Source organism: Monodon monoceros, unplaced genomic scaffold (assembly GCF_005190385.1).
Source record: "Monodon monoceros isolate NGI ecotype Baffin Bay Population unplaced genomic scaffold, NGI_Narwhal_1 Super_Scaffold_9, whole genome shotgun sequence".
Classification (NCBI taxonomy): Eukaryota; Metazoa; Chordata; class Mammalia; order Artiodactyla; family Monodontidae; genus Monodon; species Monodon monoceros.
The window spans coordinates 1,339,237-1,359,330 of record NW_021703786.1 but is presented as its reverse complement, the minus strand read 5'-3'; positions in this window follow the sequence as shown (position 1 = coordinate 1,359,330).

Here is a 20,094-nt window from a genome sequence, read left to right as displayed (position 1 = left end):
ATAAATATTCAGAGAAGATGACAAAACAAAAATTGTCAGATAGAAGGTTTAAAGAAACAATGCAAAAGCATCTAGTGTTTTAAAAGATATTGAGGATAATGAAGATTAGGAAAGAACATTGGATTTTTCCAAAGAATAGTTTTTGAGATATTTAAGATAATAATTTCAGTATAGTGTTGGGTTCTTAAGTCACACTAATGAAAATCAGTAAGGAAAAGGAGAAAGAGAGTTTGTGTATAGTAGGGTAGGGAAATCTGAAAGTTTTGTCTATCCCAATCCTCTAAAAAATACCTGAATGTCCTAATTTATTATTATTTTTATACTCAATTTATTAAAATATCTGAACAGAAAGGAACCTATGTATAAAATAATTCTAAGAGACAAACTTAAGCCAAGATCTTCTTTTAATCACTTTGAGACTTCCTGGTTTATATTGACCTTCTAACTATAGCTCTCTTCCTGTCAAATTTCTTTAGAGCACACACTACCTGAAAATAACTTACTTGCCTTCTAGTCATTGTATTCTCATTTATCCAAGAGCAGGTTGGTGATTTTTTTCTTTTTCATCTTTCAATTCCATCAATGTATAAAGACATCCTATCCTATGCTGGATGCAGCTAAAATTTCAATCATTTTAGTCCCAGACTTTGCCACATCTGAGATGTCATTGAGGGATTTGCTATAATCATGTCTTTGTTCTTATCATTCTTGGGAAAATCACATTTCCAGAACTTTGGCCAGCTCTTCAACCCTGTCATAGTCCCTACACTGAATTATCTTCCTCTTCCTTGTTTTGTTTTACATAAGACTTCCATCTCACACATCTGAGAAAAGGTTGAAAGCCTATTGCATGGATAGTAGTTTCCAACAAAACCAAAAGCTGATTTCACCTGGATACTTACTTGATATTTTTGTTGGAATTTTATTGTTCAAGTTCAATTGAATTTTAATGACTGCCTTTCAATTGTATTAAGGACTGCCTCTCACAGAGAACTGCCATTAAATTATGTTTATATAATTTTTAATGCCTTACAAAACTACATATGTCTTGGACTTAAATTCATGAAATTCTCACTCCTTCATTTCTAAATGGTCCTTATATGAATTAATAGACCTTGAGAAATGCCAACAGATTAAAATAAAATCATGGCCATTCAGTATTTAAGCAACTTAAATTTCATTTAATCTTACTACTTATTTAAGAATAAATCCACTTCATAAAAAATGTATACAATGCTTCTAATAGGACAGTAGAAGCACTTAGGTAACTTGTTAAAACCTAAACTGCTGTATAAAAACAAGATGATTGTTAATATTATGGATAATAATATGGTTATAATGCGGATACTCAACAGAAAAAAATCTGATTTCAGTTTGGATTCAAATTGGTAAGTAATTTTTTCCACCACAATTTCTCCTCACCACAGCAGTAGGGAAAACACCATGAAACACCATAGTTTAGGACACCATGCACTCCATTTTGACAACAAAGATGGCAAGGCTGCACAGAGAGAGAAGCCTTTTCCAGGTTAACATAAGTGGGAGCAGGTATTTTGTAGAGAGCCTTAGGAGCTACAAAATTCTAATGGAAATTATTTCATAATCACTGTCCTTAAAATGAACCTTGTGCAAATTCATAAGTATAAGGTGAGGATAATAATAATAATAAATATTTATTGAACATTTACTAAACACCAGGAATTGTATGCAGGGCTTTGCATTTATTATCTCAATATCTGCAACAACATTAAGAGGTAGTAATATGAATAAGTATGTCAAAAGAAGAAATGAAGGTATTTGGGACATTTGGCAATGTCTGGAGATATTTTTGGTTGTCATATCTGGAAGGAGAGAGGGAAAGGCTGCCTCTGAGATCTAGTGGGTAGGGTCCAAAGATTCTGCTAAACATCCTACAAAGAAGAGAACATATCCAAGCAAAAAATTTTTCAGCCCAAAATGTCAATAATGGAGAACCTGTGAAATCCTGACTTAGACTACAAATCATAAGATAATAAACATGTGGAGAGAGAGAGGCCATGTGGAGGACCCTGAGACACCAGACTTAATGGACCTTCTGATTCAGCCTAGGTTTAGGCTAAATGCAGTTGAAAGTGAATTGACAAGAGCTGACACAATTTGGAGCAGAACAACCACCCAGCAGAATCCTGACTAAATTCCCATACTAGAGAATTGTGGAAATAATACCCTTAAGGCACTAAGTTTGGGGCTGGCTTTTTGTACAGCAATAGACAACAGAAACACTATCCTTTTAGCCATATTTGGATGTATTAATTTATTTGTTGAAATGAGCTTACATTGAAATGTAACTGTACAAACTATGACATATTAATACACTCAAATTAGTAATATCATTAGAGTTTATAGTACTTTCCTATATTTGGGCTTTCATTCCCAACAAAAAGGTTTGTTTTCTCTATGAAGCGCCAAGCAACCCCATTACTCTGATGAACTTCTTGTTGATTGAAATTTCTAATTCTTTTTCAAATGTGATGTTCCTGACATCTATCTCCCCCATCTTCTATTTGAGAGGTTGAATTTTCAACTCAGGCCCAAGGCCTTACATTTAGTTCTTTTAAATTCCATGTTGCTTTATTCATCATATCATTCCAAACTCTTTTTTTTGTTTGAAAATATTTCCTATATCTCTGAGCCTATTATCATTTGAAAATTTGGTAAGCCTGCCTTCAATTTGGCATAAAAATACTGAAGGGATCAGGGCTGTAGACAACACTCTATCATGCTCTTAAAATATGTGTTTCCTGGGTTGACATTTTGGAATATAGTATGTGGCAGGCACACACACTTTAGAAAATTATGATAAACTGTGAAGTTTTTAGGTGTAGGTGCAGCAGTTTATAGAAATTAAATGTAGTGGTGAAGTTTCTAGAAGATGTTGTCTTCTTTTGAATTGATCCAAAATAAACAAATGAGCATGGAATCATTAATATGAGCATGTTAGGATGATGTTGAATTGGTGAAATTACAGGTTTCTACATGCTTTAATAAATTATGATTATTTTGGTAATAATGAAACAATTCCATTTAAAGTTGGGTCACATCATATTCTCTATTAACTCATGTAAATTCACTTCTATTGGTTGGCCAAAAAGTTCGTTCTGGTTTTCTGTAACCTCTTATGGAAAATTCCGACCAAACTTATTGGCCAAACCAATGCTTGCTTGGTCTATAAAGACAAATGAAAGATAAACCATGATTTTATAGCACATGATTCTATCCACTATTCTGTTCACTGAGTGCACACTTCAACAGTAACTTTGACGTGGGAGACAAAGATCTGCTCAGGAGAACCTTAAGCTCAGGTTCTCATGCTTCTGATAGCATAAACTTCTCCCTGAGTGTGATTATAACATTTAAAGATACATAGTTTTACTATAATTTCATTCCTAAATGCAAGACAACTACTCTTTATATTTATTATATAGCTGTTTAACTGAAAAAAAAAAAGTTTCAAGACAGTAGGTGAGATGCTGTATTTAACCTCAATGAGACCCAACATGGATATTTTCTACAGTATTTTCAAGGGTAATTTTGAATATCTTTTTTAAAAATTTTAAGTTACTTTATATTCTGACACTTAAGCTTGTCACCCCACTGTATGGTGCATTTACTGGTACTATTTTGGTTATTTAATCACCTTGATAGTTATTTATTGATTCAGTCAGTGAACCAGCATTTTTTAATCTTTACTATATGCCCATTCAGGGAAATACAGCCTCAAGGACTTCAGTTTTCTTATACGGAATCCCATGTTGTCCACAAGTTTAATTGGTATGGAGTATAAACAGAAGGATTTATACTCAATTCTGGGGGACACTAATAAGTAAGGGATGACAAACCTTTGTGGTTCTACATGTTTAGGCTGTATTGAACTAAAACATCTTGAAGACATGGCCACTATTGTTACTGCCAGCCTGTCATCTCCTCCTTTTCTTTGTCTTCTTTTACTTATACATTTATAAAGTTCTTAATTATAAATTTAAATATGAAATATTTTAACTACACATAAAAAAATGGGAATGATATGATAGGTACACATACACCTTCTACTTGATTTAACACTTTATCATTTGGCACATTTGCTTCAGAACATATTTTTTAAGGAAATAACAGTGAAAATCATTGGAGTCCCCCACCTACCCCTTTCTCTGCAGAGATGAACACCTCAAAATTGGTGAATAACCTTTATGTGCATTATTTTTATAAACATTTTTTGCTAAATATGTAGGCATCCCTAATTTATACAGAATGTTTTTGAAAAAATGCAAATGGCATGACACCGTTCAGTATTCCATTTCATTTTTGGGCCACTCAACATTGTTTTGTAATTTATCCCTGTTTCATATTTGTTTTGCTGATCCATTTTAAGTGCTACATGGAATTTCATTGACTAAAATGGCATAGTTTATATATTTATTCACCTGTTTACTTTATGAGTTGTTGTCAAACCTTCAATATTATGAAGAACTCCAGTGAACATCATTGTACATGACTCCTTGAGCACATGGGAGAGGTTTCTCCAGAGTACATACTAGATATGTAACAGGTATGCATAGCTTCCACTTGATAGAATGTGTGCTCTTCCACATGATTGTACAAATTTGCATCAGCAACTGGTACATCATAATTTTATTAACATCACAATTCCATCAACAACAATGATAGATTATCTCTTACAACATCTCTCCTGCAGTTGGCATTGGTAGATTTTTAATGTGGCCTTATGTGGTGAATGTGAAAGATTATCTACCTCATTGTTGTTTAATTTGCATTTTCACGAGTACTAGTGCTCTTTAGCATATTTTTTAACACCTTTATTGGAGTACAATTTCTCTACAATCGTGTGTTAGTTTCTGCTGTATAACAAAGTAAATCAGCTATATGTATACATATATCCCATATACCCTCCCTCTTGCAACTCCCTCCCACCCTCACTATGCCACCCCTCCAGGTGGTCACAAAGCACCGAGCTGATCTACCTGTGCTATGCGGTTGGTTCCCACTAGCTATCTATTTTACATTTGGTAGTGTATATATGTCCATGCCACTCTCTCACTTTGTCTCAGCTTACCCTTCCCCTTCCCCATGTCCTCAAGTCCATTCTCTAGTAGGTCTGAGTCTTTATTCCCATCTTGCCCCTAGGTTCTTCAAGACCTCTTTTTTTGGTTTGCTTTTTAGATTCCATATATATGAGTTAGCATACGGCATTTGTTTTTCTCTTTCTCACTTACTTCACTCTGTATGACAGAGTCTACCTCCATCCAACTCACTACAAATAACTCAATTTCGTTTCTTTGTATGGTTGAGAAATACTCCATTGTATATATGTGCCACATCTTCTTTATCTATTCATCTGTTGATAGACACCTAGGTTGCTTCCATGTCCTGGCTATTGTAAATAAAGTTGCAATGAATATTGTGGTACATGACTCTTTTTGAATTATGGTTTTCTCAGGGTATATGCACAGTTCTGGGATTGCTGGGTTGTATGGTAGTTCTATTTTTAGTTTTTAAAGGAACCTCCATATGATTCTCCATAGTGGCTGTATAAACTTACATTTCCACCAACAATGCAAGAGGGTTCCCTTTTCTCCACACCCTGTCCAACATTTATTGTTTGTAGATTTTTTGATGATGACCATTCTGACCAGTGTGAGGTGATACCTCAAGGGAGTTTTGATTTGCATTTCTCTAATGATTAGTGATGTTGAGCATTCTTTCATGTGCTTGTTGGAAATCTGTATATCTTCTTTGGAGGAATGTCTATTTAGATCTTCTGCCAATTTTTGGATTGGGTTGTTTGATTTTTGTTATTGAGCTGCATGAGCTGCTTGTAAATTTTGGAGATTAATCCTTTGTCAGTTGCTTCATTTACAAATATTTTCTCCCATTCTGAGGGTTGTCTTTTTGTCTTGTTTATGGTTTCCTTTGCTGTGCAAAAGCTTTTAAGATTCATTAAGTCTCATTTGTTTATTTTTGTTTTTATTTCCATTTTTCTAGGAGGTGGATCAAAAAGGATCTTGCTGTGATTTATGCCATAGAGTGTTCTGCCTATGTTTTCCTCTAAGAGTTTTATAGTGTCTGGCCTTACATTTAGGTCTTTAATCCATTTTGAGTTTATTTTTGTATATGGTGTTAAGGAGTGTTCTAATTTCATTCTTCACAAGTAGCTGGCCAATTTTCTCAGCACCACTTATTGAAGAGACAGTCTTTTCTCTATTTTATATTCTTGCCTCCTTTATCAAAGATAAGGTGACCATATGTGCAGGGGTTTATCTCTGGGCTTTCTATCCTGTTCCATTGATCTATATTTCTGTTTTTGTGCCAATACCATACTATCTTGATTCCTGTAGCTTTGTAGTATAGTCTGAAATCTGGAAGCCTGATTCTTGCAGTTATGTTTTTCTTTCTCAAGTTTGGTTTGAATATTTGGGGTTTTTTGTGTTTCCATACAAATGGTGAAATTTTTTTTTGTTCTTGTTCTGTGAAAAATGCTATTGGTAGTTTGATAGGGATGCATTAAATCTGTAGATTGCTTTGAGTAGTATAGTCATTCTGACAATGTTGATTCTTCCAATCCAAGAGCATGGTATATCCCTCCATATGTTTGTATCATTTTTAATTTCTTTCATCAGTGTCTTATAATTTTCTGTACAAAAGTCTTTTTTCTCCTTAGTTAGATTTACTCCTGGATATTATATTCTTTGTGTTGCAATGGTAAATGGGAGTGTTTCCTTAATTTCTCTTTCAGATTTTTCATCATTAGTGTATAGGAAATGCAAGAGATGTCTGTGCATTAATTTTGTGTCCTGCTACTTTACCAAATTCATTGATTAACTCTAGTAGTTTTCTGGTAGCATCTGTAGGATTCTGTATGTATAACATGTCATCTGCAAACAGTGACAGCTTTCCTTCTTCTTTTCTGATATGGATTCATTTTATTTCTTTTTCTTCTCTGATTGTTGTGGCTAAAACTTCCAAAACTATGTTGAATAATAGTGGTGAGAGTGGGCAACCTTGTCTTCTTCCTGATCTTAGTGGAAACGGTTTAAGTTTTTCACCATTGAGGACAATGTTGGCTGTGGGTTTGTTATATATGGCCTTTATTATGTTGAGGTAATTTCCCACTATGGCTACTTTCTGGAGGGATTTTATCATAAATCGGTGTTGAACTTTGTTGAAAGCTTTCTTTGCATCTATTGAGATGATCATATGGTTTTTCTCCTTCAATTTTTAATAAGGTGGATCACACTGATTTATATGCATATATTGAAGAATCCTTGCATTCCTAGGATAAATCCCACTTGATCATGGTGTATGATCCTGTTAATGTGCTGCTGGATCTCTTTGCTAGTATTTTGTTGAGGATTTTTGCATCTATGTTCATCAGTGATATTGGCCTGTAGTTTTCTTTCTTTGTGACATCCTTGTCTGGTTTTGGTATCAAGGTGATGGTGGCCTCGTAGAAGGAATTTGGGAGTGTTCCTCCCTCTGCTATATTTTGGAAGAGTTCGAGAAGGATAGGTGTTAGCTCTTCTCTAAACGTTTGATAGAATTCGCTTGTGATGCCATTCTGGGCTTTTGTTTGTTGGAATATTTTTTGTTTTGTTTTGTTTTTTGTGATACGCAGGCCTCTCACTGTTGTGGCCTCTCCTATTGTGGAGCACAGGCTCTGGACTCACAGACTCAGTGGCCATGGTTCACAGGCTTAGCCACTCCATGGCATGTGTGATCTCTCTGGACCGCGGCACGTACCCATGTCCCCTCCATTGGCAGGCGGATCTCAACCACTGTGCCACCAGGGAAGCTCCTGTTGGAATATTTTTAATCACAATTTCAATTTCATTGCTTGTGATGTGTCTGTTCATATTTTCAATTTCTTCCTGGTTCAGTCTCAGGACATTGTGCATTTCTAAGAATTTGTCCATTTCTTCCAGGTGGTCAATTTTATTGGCATATAGTTGCTTGTAGTAATCTCTCATGATCCATGTATCTCTGTAGTGTCAGTTGTTACTTCTCCTTTTTCATTTCTAATTCTATTGATTTGAATCTTCCCATTATTTTATTGATGAATCTGCATAATGGTTTATCAATTTTGTTTATCTTCTCAAAGAACCAGCTTTTAGTTTTATTGATTTTTGCTATTGTTTCCTTCATTTCTTTTTAACTTATTTCTGATATGATCTTTATGATTTCTTTCCTTCTGCTAACTTTAGGGTTTTTTTGTTCTTCATTTTCTAATTGCTTTAGGTGTAAGGTTAGGTTGTTTATTTGAGATGTTTCTTGTTTCTTAAGGTAAGATTGTATTGCTATAAACTTCCCTCTTAGAACTGCTTTTGCTGCATCCCATAAGTTTTGGGTCATTGTGTTTTCATTGTCATTTGTTTCTCAGTATTTTTTTTATTTCCTCTTTGATTTCTTCAGTGATCTCTTCATTATTAAGTAGTGTATTGTTTAGCCTCCATGTGTTTGTATTTTTTACAGGTTTATTCCTGTAATTGATATCTAGTCACATAGCATTGTGGTCGGAAAATATACTCGATAAGATTTCAATTTTCTCAAATTTACCAAGGCTTGATTTGCGACACAAAATATGATCTATCCTGCAGAATGTTTGAAGAGCACTTGAGAAGAAAGTGTATTCTCTTGTTTTTGGATGGGATGTCCTATAAATATCAATTAAGTCCATCTTGTTTAATGTATCATTTAAAGCTTGTGTTTCCTTATTTATTTTCATTTTGGATGATCTGTCCATTGGTGAAAGTGCGGTGTTAATGTCCCATAGTATGATTGTGTTATTGTCGATCTCCCCTTTTATAGCTGTTAGCATTTGCCTTATGTATTGAGGTGCTCCTATGTTGGGTGCATAAATATTTAGAATTGTTATATCTTCTTCGTGGGTTGATTCCTTGGTCATTGTGTATTGTCCTTCTTTGTCTCTTGTAATAGTCTTTAATTTAAAGTGCATTTTGTCTGATATGAGAATTGCTACTCCAGCTTTCTTTTGATTTCCATTTGCATGGAATATATTTTTCCATCCCCTCACTTTCATTCTATATGTGTCCCTAAGTCTGAAGTCGGCCTCTTGTAGACAGCATATATATGGGTCTTGTTTTTGAATCCATTCAGCCAGTTTCTGTCTTTTGGATGGAGCATTTAATACAATTATTATTAAGGTAATTATCAATATATATGTTCCTATTACCATTTTCTTAATTGTTTTGGGTTTGTAATTGTACATCTTTTCCTTGTCTTGTGTTTCCTGCCTAGAAAGGTTCCTTTGGCATTTGTTGTAAAGCTTGTTTTGTGGTGCTGAATTCTCTTATATTTGGTTGCCTCTAAAGGTTTTAATTTCTCCATCAAATCTGAATGTGATCCTTGCTCAGTAATCTTGTAAACTTGTTTGTAGCTTTTTCCCTTTCATCATCACTTTAATGATGTCCTGCCACTCCCTTCTGGCTTGCAGTTTCTGCTGAAAGATCAGCTGTTAACCTTTTGGGGATTCCCTTGTATGTTATTTGTTGTTTTTCCCTTGCTGCTTTTAATATTTTTTTGTTTGTATTTAATTTTTGGTAGTTTGATTACTACGTGTCTTGGAGTGTTTCTCATTGGATTTATCCTGTATGGGACTCTCTGTGCTTCCTGGACTTGAGTGACTATTTCCTTTCCCATGTTAGGGAAGTTTTCAACTATAATCTCTTCAAATATTTTGTCAGACTCTTTCTTTTTCTCTTCTTCTTCTGGGAGCCCCATAATTCGAATGTTCATGCATTTAATGTTGTCCCAGAGGTCTCTGAGACTGTCCTCAACTCTTTTCATTCTTTTTTTCTTTATTCTGGTCTGTGGTAGTTATTTCCACTATTTTATCTTCCAGGTCACTTATCCGTTCTTCTGCCTCAGTTATTCTGCTCTTGATTCCTTCTAGAAAAGTTTAATTTCATTTATTGCATTGTTCATCATTGTTTGTTTGCTCTTTAGTTCTTCCAAGTCCTTGTTAAACTTTTCTTGTATTTTCTCTGTAGTGTTTCCAAGATTTTGGATCATCTTTACTATCATTACTCTGAATTCTTTTTCAGGTAGACTGTCTCTTTCCTCTTCATTTGTTTTGTCTGGTGGGTTTTTACCTTGCTCCTTCATCTGCTGTGTGTTTCTCTGTCTTCTCATTTTGCTTAACCTACTGTGTTTGGGGTCTCCTTTTTACAGGCTGCAGGTTTGCAGTTGCCGTTATTTTTGGTATCTGCTCCCCAGTGGCTAAGGTTTGTTCAATGGGTTGTGTAGGCTTCCTGCTGGAGGGGACTGTTGCCTGTGTTCTGGTGGATGAGGCTGGAACTTGCCTTTCTGGAGGGCAGGACCGCATCTGGTGGTGTGTTTTGGCCTGCCTGTGACTTTATTATGATTTTAGGCTGCCTCTCTGCTAGTGGGTGGTGTTGTGTTCCTGTCTTGCTAGTTCTTTGGAATACGGTGTCCAGCACTGTAGCTTGCTACTCAATAAGTGGAACTGGTCCTTAGCATTAAGATGGAGATTTCTGGGAGAGCTTTCACCATTTGATATTATGTGGTGCTGGGATGTCTCTGGTGGACCAATGTCCTGAACTTGGCTCTCACACCTCAGAGGCACAGGCCTGACACCAGGCTGGAGCACCAAGACCCTGTCAGCCATATGCAACAGTGTGGTCTCAGCAAGGTGTCGCTCCTCCCAGAGCCTTCCTCATCTTTCCAATAGCCAAGTGCACATCCACACAGTGCTGGAGTCCTAGCAACTCCAAGTGTCCAATCCCAAACTCATGCTCTTCTCTCCTGAAGTAGTTTACTAAATTCTTGTGTGATCGTACCTCCTCATGCCTATTTGATTTCACTTCATCCCTATTTCTGAATCAGTGTTCTTTCCATGCTCACATAGTACACAGGGATATAAGAAATGACATGTCAAAATAATCTCTTTTTTAAAGGAGAAATGAAGGGACATTTATTGAGAGCCAACTGCATGCCAGATTTGGAACTTACATATGTGGGTTCTTTTTGTTGTCAACAATGCTGCAATGTAGAACTTAATATGTACTGTTTATAGACAAAAGAAATGGAGACAGCTAAGATGGTACTGCTAAGAGCAGGTGAAGCTGAGAATTCAAACCTAGACCTCTGGTTCTAAGCCTAATCCTTTTTTCATTGTCTTAACACTGCCTCCCTAGTGTTTCTCTGACTGAATTAAATCACAATTCAGCTGCTCTTTCATCTTAGCTCTTTTAAGGGTTTTATGTTTACCCAGATTTCAAAATAGTTGTAAGAGTTTCCTGAGTTTTCAAAAAAACATTTATTTCTGAAATATTTAGTCCTTTATTACTTTTAAATGCTGTTAAATTAACTACCAGTTTACTTTGATATTATCATATCACAAGATAATGATCACCAGTGAAAGTTCAAACCAAGTGACAAAGTAGAAAGATAATTGCATGGATGTTAATTATGTAGCCTAGAGGGTTCCAAGTGCTCTGTCATGTCACCGAAAAAGATTGCTTCATTTAAAATGATAAACCTCTTTCAACTGAACACAATATTACATCAGGAATGTTATTGCTTGGTGATACACAGATGACATAAATCTTGGCAGCTGTGATGTTTGCTAAAATGGAGACTCCCAGTTCCTGATCACTGGGACTAATTGTGACTGAGATTGAGTCTATAGCTGAGAAAGTCTTCTTAAAGAAGTATCCATAAGTGTGATGCTTTTTTATCTCTCACGTGTATTCCCCATTCACTCATGACTTATCAACAATTTCATTCTTTAGACAAATATTTAATTGCCTGCTATTTTCAAAGTACCGTACTAGGCACTAGTTATGCAATGATGCATAAGGTCTCTGCTTTCAGAAAGTGAAACCTCTACATGAGAGGACAAACACCTGACCATAAGGCCATTAATATGAACAACTTTAATAAATTTTAAAAGGATTGGGGGTGTCCTGGTGATGCAACAGTTTATGCAGCTTGAAGAATGAAAGAGGTGGAGATGGAACCAGTGGAAACACTAAGCTGGACTGTGAAAGAAGAGAATTACTCAGTCTTGCAAAAAAAAAAATGGAAAGAGCTTAAAAGGCAGAGGAAACAGCATATAAAGGAGATTGGAAGAAAACAGAATGATCTAGAAATAATAATGATAATTATCTGAAGTGATTGAGATTGAAAGTTATAGAAGATAAGTAAAAGAAATAGCTTGATACCAGATCACAATAGTCCTTGAATGCACTAATAAAGGCTGCAGACATTATTATATCATTTTTAGGAAGCTAGCTTCCTTTCTGATGAGGTGTCCCTGTGATCACAAGTATTTGGACAGATGCTTTAAGCTTACAACAATCACACTGCTCCTGAGCCAGCATCATTTATTAGAAAAAAAAAAAAGACATAATGTACTCTCCACTTCAATTTTCTTTGGCACTAAAATGGATGGCCTTTTTACAACTATCATAATTCCTGTGCTGAAGGAGCCATTATTATGACAAACATTCATTATTTTAAGGTTACTCTTTCCCCAAAAACATGAGAGCAATTTGCTTGCAAAATGGAAAATTCTTGCCCATTGGGCTGTCTTACTCCCTTTTTGTCCAGGAAATGCTAACTGGTAAGAGAGAATGACTGGGGACATAAGTAATGTGATTTATCATTTTTCTTATCATCCTTCTGTCTGAGGAATCTGTGCCACACAACAGAAAGGGCCAGGATAAGAGCAGTTGACCAGGGTTCTAACTTCAGCTTTGTCACCAAATAATTGTCAATTTAAGTAATCTACTTCCACTCCCCAAGCTTAAATCTCCTCATCTTTTAAATAGATCTTGACTCAATTTTCTCCCAAAACCAAAAATTTCATGTGCAATCTTGATATTAAATCAGATAATAGTTAAAAAAATAAAAGTATGGGTTTGTTCAAATTTCCTGGTATGTTATTTACAATGCCACTGGTTCTCATTACTTATTTAAATATAACAGCTGCATTCTGCTTGTATTATCAGTCAAATTGAAGACACTCTTTCAATTTAAACATTTCCAACACTTGGACCATAATAAACTGTGATCTGCTCATTTAAATTTAATAGAAGTATTGTAGATGAGCTGTCAGTCCAAACCAAAAGAACAAAATATATATCATGCTCAGACATTCCTTCTTAATAAGATTTTAATTCCAATTTCCAGTTAGTCCACTGAGTGTTAACTATGGTGAAGACAGGTTGCTCTGTGAAAGAAGACACCAAACACAGTAAGTTAAAGTAAATAAGAAGACAGAGGAATATGTAGCAGTTGAAGGGGCAAGGTAAAAACCCACCAGACCAAGCAAATGAAGAATAAAAAGGCAGTCTGCCTGAAAAAGAATTAAGAGTAATGGTAATAAAGATAATCCACAATCTTGGAAATAGAATGGAGATTAAACAAGACATGTTTAACAAGAAAATAGAAGAACTAAAGAGCAAACAAACAATGATGAACAACGCAATAAATGAAATTAAAACTTCTCTAGAAGGAATCAAGAGCAGAATAACTGAGGCAGAAAAACGGATAAGTGACCTGGAAGATAAAATAGTGGAAATAACTACCACAGACCAGAATAAAGAAAAAAAGAATGAAAAGAGTTGAGGACAGTCTCAGAGACCTCTGGGACAATATTAAATGCACCAGCTGTCAAATTATAAGGGTCCCAGAATAGGAAGAGAAAGAGAAAGGGACTGAGAAAATATTTGAAGACATTATAGTTGAAAACCTCCCTGATATGGGAAAGGAAAGAGTCAATCAAGTCCAAGAAGCACAGAAAGTCCCATACAGTATAAATCCAAGGAGAAACACACCAAGACACATATTAATCTAAAATTAAATACAAAGAAAAAAGTATCAAAAGCAGCAAGAGAAAAGCAGCAAATAACATACAGGAAATCCCCAAAAGGTTAACAGCAGATCTTTCAGCAGAAACTCTGCAAGCCAGAAGGGAGTGGCAGGACATAATTAGAGTGATGGAAGGGAAAAAGCTACAAACAAGATTACTCTACCCAGCAAGGATCTCATTCAGACTTGGTGGAGAAATTAAAGCCTTTAGAGACAAGCAAAGTCTAAGAGAATTCAGCACCACCAAACCAGCTTTACAACAAATGCTAAAGGAACTTCTCTAGGCAGGAAACACAGCAGAAGGAAAAGATGTACAATAACAAACCCCAAACAATTAAGAAAATGGTAATAGAAACATATGTATAGATAACTACCTTAAATGTTAATGGATTAAATACTGCAACCAAAATACATAGATTGGCTGAGTGGATACAAAAACAAGACCTGTATATATACTGTCTACAACAGACCCACTTCAGACCTAGGGACACATACAGACTGAAAGTGAAGGCATGGAAAATGATATTCCATGCAAATGGAAATCAAAAGAAAGCTGTAGTAGCAATTCTCATATCAGACAAAATAGACTTTAAAATAAAGACTATTACAAGAGACAATGAAGGACACTAGATAATGATTAAGGGATCAATCCATAAAGAAGATATAACAATTCTAAATATTTATACAACAAAATTGTAGCACCTTGACACATGATGCAAATGCTAACAACCATAACAGGGAGAATTGACAGTCACACAATAATAGTAGGGAAAAATAACACCCCACTGTCACCAATGGACAGATCTTCCAAAATGAAAATAAATATGGAAACACAAGCTTTAAATGATACATTAAACAAGATGGACTTAATTTATATTTATAGGACATTTCACCCAAAAACAACAGAATACACATTCTCTAAGATAGATCATATATTGGGTCACAAATCAAGCCTTGGTAAATTTAAGAAAATTGAAATCATATCAAGTATCTTTTCCAACCACAATGCTATGAGATTAGATATCAATTACAGGAAAAAAGCTGTAAAATATACTAACACATGGAGGCTAATCATTACGCTGTTAAATAACTAAGAGAGCACTGAAGAAATCAAAGAGGAAAACAAAAAATACCTAGAAACAAATGAAAATGAAAACACGACAGCCCAAAACCTATGGGATGCAGCAAAAGCAGTTCTAATAGGGAAGTTTACAGCAATACAATCCTACCTCAAGGAACAAGATACATCTCAAATAAACAACCCAACATTACACGTAAAGCAAGTAGAGAAAGAGGAACAAAGAAACCACAAATTTAGCAGAAGGAAAGAAATCATAAAGACCAGATCAGAAAGGAATGAAAAAGATATGAATGAAAGGGCTTCCCTGGTGGCGCAGTGGTTGAGAGTTCACCTGCCAATGCAGGGGACATGGGCTCATGCCCTGGTCTGGGAAGATCCCATATGCCATGGAGCGGCTGGGCCCGTGAGGCATGGCCACTGAGCCTGCGTGTCCAGAGCCTGTGCTCCACAACGGGAGAGGCCACAACAGTGACAGGCCCGAGTACCACAAAAAATAAATAAATAAATAAATAAAAATAAAAAATAAAATATATATGAAGGAAAGAATAACAAAGATCTGTAAAACTAAAACCTGGTTCTTTAAGAATATAAACAAAATTGATAAACCATTAGCCAGACTCATCAAGAAAAAAAGGAAGAATCAAGAAAACAGAATTAGGGGCTTCCCTGGTGGCGCAGTGGTTGAGAGTCCACCTGCCGATGCAGAGGACGCGGGTTCATGCCCCAGTCTGGGAAGATCCCACATGCTGCGGAGCAGCTGGGCCCGTGAGCCATGGCTGCTGAGCCTGTGCATCCGGAGCCTGTGCTCCACAATGGGAGAGGCCACAACAGTGAGAGGCCTGCGTACAGCAAAAAAAAAAGAAAACAGAATTAGAAATGAAAAAGGAGAAGTAACAACTGACACAGCAGAAATACAAAGGATCATGAGAGATTACTACAAGCAACTATATACCAATAAAATTGGCAACCTGGAATAAAAGGACAAATTCTTAGAAAAGCACAACCTTCTGAGCCTGAAACAGGAAGAAATAGAAAATATAAACAGAACAGTCACAAGCACTTAAATTGAAACTGTGATTTAAAATATTCCAACAAACAAAAGCCCAGGACCAGATGGATTCTCAGGCAAATTTTATCAAACATTTAGAAAAGAGCTAACACCTATCCTTATCAAACTCTTCCAAAATATAGCAGAGGAAAGAACACTACAACTAATTCTAAGCGGCCACCATCACCCTGATATCAAAACCAGACAAGGATGTCACAAAGAAAGAAAACTAGAGGCCAATATCACTGATGAACATAGATGCAAAAATCCTCAACAAAATACTAGGAAACAGAATCCAACAGCATATTAAAAGGATCATACACCACGATCAAGTGGGGTTTGTCCCAGGAATGCAAACATTCCACAATATAGGCAAATAAATCAATCTGATAAACCATATTAACAACTTGAAGGAGAAAAAACATATGATCATCTCAATAGATGCAGAAAAAGCTTTTGACAAAATTCAACACCCATTTATGACAAATACCCTCCAGAAAGTAGGCATAGAGGGAACTTTCCTCAACAAAATAAAGGCCATATATGACAAACCCACAGCCAACATCGTTCTAAATGGTGAAAAACTGAAACCTTTTCCACTAAGATCAGTAACAAGAAATGTTGTCCACTCTCACTGTTATTATTCAACATAGCTTTGGAAGTTTTAGCCACAACAGTCAGAGAAGAAAAAAAAATAGAAGGAATCCAAATCAGAAAAGAAGAATTAAAACTCTCACTATTTGCAGATGACATGGTACTGTACATAGAGAATCCTAAATATTTTACCAGAAAGCTACTAGAGCTACTCAATGAACTTGGTAAGGTACCAAGATACAAAATTAATGGACAGAAATCTCTTGCATCCCTATACACTAATGATGAAAAATCTGAAAGAGAAATTAAGGAAATACTCCCATTTACAATTGCAACAAAAAGAATAAAATACCTCGGAATAAACCTACCTAAGGAGACAAAATACCTGAATGCAGAAAACTGTAAGACACTGATGAAAGAAATTAAAGATGATACAAACATATGGAGAGATATACCATGTTCTTGGATTGGAATAATCAACATTGTCAGAATGACTATACTACCCAAAGCAATCTACAGATTTAGTGCATCCCTATCAAACTACCAGTGGCATTTTTCACAGAACAAGAACAAAAAATTTCACAATTTGCATGGAAACACAAAAGACCCCAAATATTCAAAGCAACCTTGAGAAAGAAAAACAGAACTGCAAGAATCAGGCTTCCAGACTTCAGACTATACTACAAAGCTACAGGAATCAAGACAGTATGGTACTGGCACTGAAACAGAAATATAGATCAATGGAACAGGATAGAAAGCCCAGAGATAAACCCATGCACATATAGTCACCTTATCTTTGATAAAGGAGGCAAGAATATAAAATAGAGAAAAGACTGTCTCTTTAATAAATGGTGCTGGGAAAATTGACCAGCTACTTGTAAAGAATGAAATTTGAACACTCCCTAACACCATATACAAAAATAAACTCAAAATGGATTAAAGACCTAAATGTAAGGCCAGACCTATAAAACTCTTAGAGGAAAACATAGGCAGAACACTCTATGACATAAATCACAGCAAGATCCTTTTTGATCCACCTCCTAGAAAAATGGAAATAAAAACAAAAATAAACAAATGAGACTTAATGAACCTTAAAAGCTTTTGCACAGCAACGGAAACCATAAACAAGACAAAAAGACAGCCCTCAGAATGGGAGAAAATATTTGTAAATGAAGCAATTGACAAAGGATTAATCTCCCAAATTTACAAGCAGCTCATGCAGCTCAATATCAAAAAAAACAAACAACCCAATCGAAAAATGGGCAGAAGATATAAATAGACATTTCTCCAAAGAAGATATACAGATTTCCAACAAGCACATGAAAGGATGTTCAACATCACTAATCATTAGAGAAATGCAAATCAAAACTCCCTTGAGGTATCACCTCACACTGGCCTGAATGGTCATCATCAAAATATGTACAAACAGTAAACGCTGGAGAGGGTGTGGAGAAAAAGGAACCCTCTTGCATTGTTGGTGGGAATGTAAATTGATACAGCCACTATTGAGAACTGTATGGAGGTTCCTTAAAAAACTAAAAATAGAACTACCATATGACCCAGAAATCCCAGAACTGTGCATATACCCTGAGAAAACCATAATTCAAAAAGAGTCATGTACCACAATATTCATTGCAGCTCTATTTACAATAGCCAGGACATGGAAGCGGACATGGAAGCAACCTAACTGTTCATCAACAGATGAATGGATAAAGAATATGTGGCACATATATACAATGGAATATTACTCATCCATAAAAAGAAATGAAATTGAGTTATTTGTAGTGAGGTGGATGGACCTAGAGTCTGTCATATAGAGTGAAGCAATTCAGAAAAAGAAAAACAAGCACCGTATAGTAACACATATATGTGGTACCTGAAAAAGAAAAAAGGTATCTGAAGCACCTAGGGGCAGGATAGAAATAAAGATGGAGATGTAGAGAATGGGCTTGAGGACACATGGAGAGGGAATGGTAATCTGGGACGAAGTGAGAGAGTGGCATTGACATATATACACTACAAATTGTAAAATAGATTGTTAGTGGGAAGCAGCTGCATAGCACAGGGAGGTCAGGTCGTAGCTTTGTGACCACCTAGAGGGGGAGGATATGGAGGGTGAGAGGGAAACAGTGGAAGGAATGTATATGGGGATATATCTATACGTATAGCTGATTCACTTTGTTATACAGCAGCAATTAACACAAGGATGTAAAGCAATTATACTCCAATAAAGTTGTTAAAAGAAAAAAGAATCATAAAATAGTGTAATCATGCAATAGATGCACTGAATTCAATTTCAATTCATTTTCACTCCATCAGCACTTTTAGACTTCCTGGTGTATGCTAGACTCTGTGGGAAGTCTTGACAGCCACTTTACAGTAGCAGAAGACAACATTTCTGACCTCAGAGAGGCTACTGTCTAGTTTGGGGTTACAAAACAAACCTACACGAGAAAAATAATGAGCCCAAGGCATTCTATAATGGTGCACAAGCTTTCAAGGTAATAAAGGGTATCAAGGAATAGAGTTTTCTTGGAATGCTTCAGCTGAAAGTGGTCGCACCTTTTTAAAAATCTTTCTAATAGCAGTCAACGTTACTTTTATTTTTGTCAACATTCACACTAAAGCTAAAATTAGTTTTGCAATGCAGTGTAAAGGACAAGCACTGGATTTTGAATCCTGCATCTTTGTTTTAGATATGGCTCTTCATGTTCATGTTGAGTGGCTTTAGGATTTTCCTTTCATTGTATTCTGCCTTAACTACTGAATCGTCTTCATAACTATCGTCCCTGCATTCTCCTTGCCTCCTACAAGCTATTTTTCCAAATAGGAGCCAAGGTTGTGCTTTAAAATTCAGTTATCTCTTTGATTAAAACCAGCCAATGGACTCCTATTGCCTTGGGAATTCCTTGGTGGTCCAGTAGTTAGGGCTCTAAGATGCTGCAAGCCTCATGGTGATAGTTATTTCTAAATAATCATGTACCCTGAGACTTCCCTCTCTCATCTTGCCTTTAAACATGCTTTGCTGGAACCCTTTGGGGAGTTCAAAGATTTAGAGGGGCATGAGTCACTCATTCTCCTTGCGTGGCCCTGCAATAAACTTTTCTCTGTTCCAGACTCCAATGTTTTGCTTTGTTTCACCTCACTGTGTGTCAGTCCCACGAATTTGCATTCTGTAACAGTTACTCTCCAGGCTTGTAGGAATAGGTGTAAAAGACAGCTGAATTCCTTTTTCCTATCTCCTAGGTTTCAACCTCTGTTTTCTAGATTTTGATTTTGATTATATTTTTTTCTTTAGGATTTATTTTCCTGTTTTTCATAAAGTATTTTTTCCAGTTTATTTCTTAGGTTAAAAAGACAGTACTATGGCAGAGAGATTGTTCATGACATCCCTCAACTTTTTTTTTGTTAAGTTTATTTTTTGTTTGTTTTGTTTTGTTTTCTTCCAGTTCTATTGAGATAC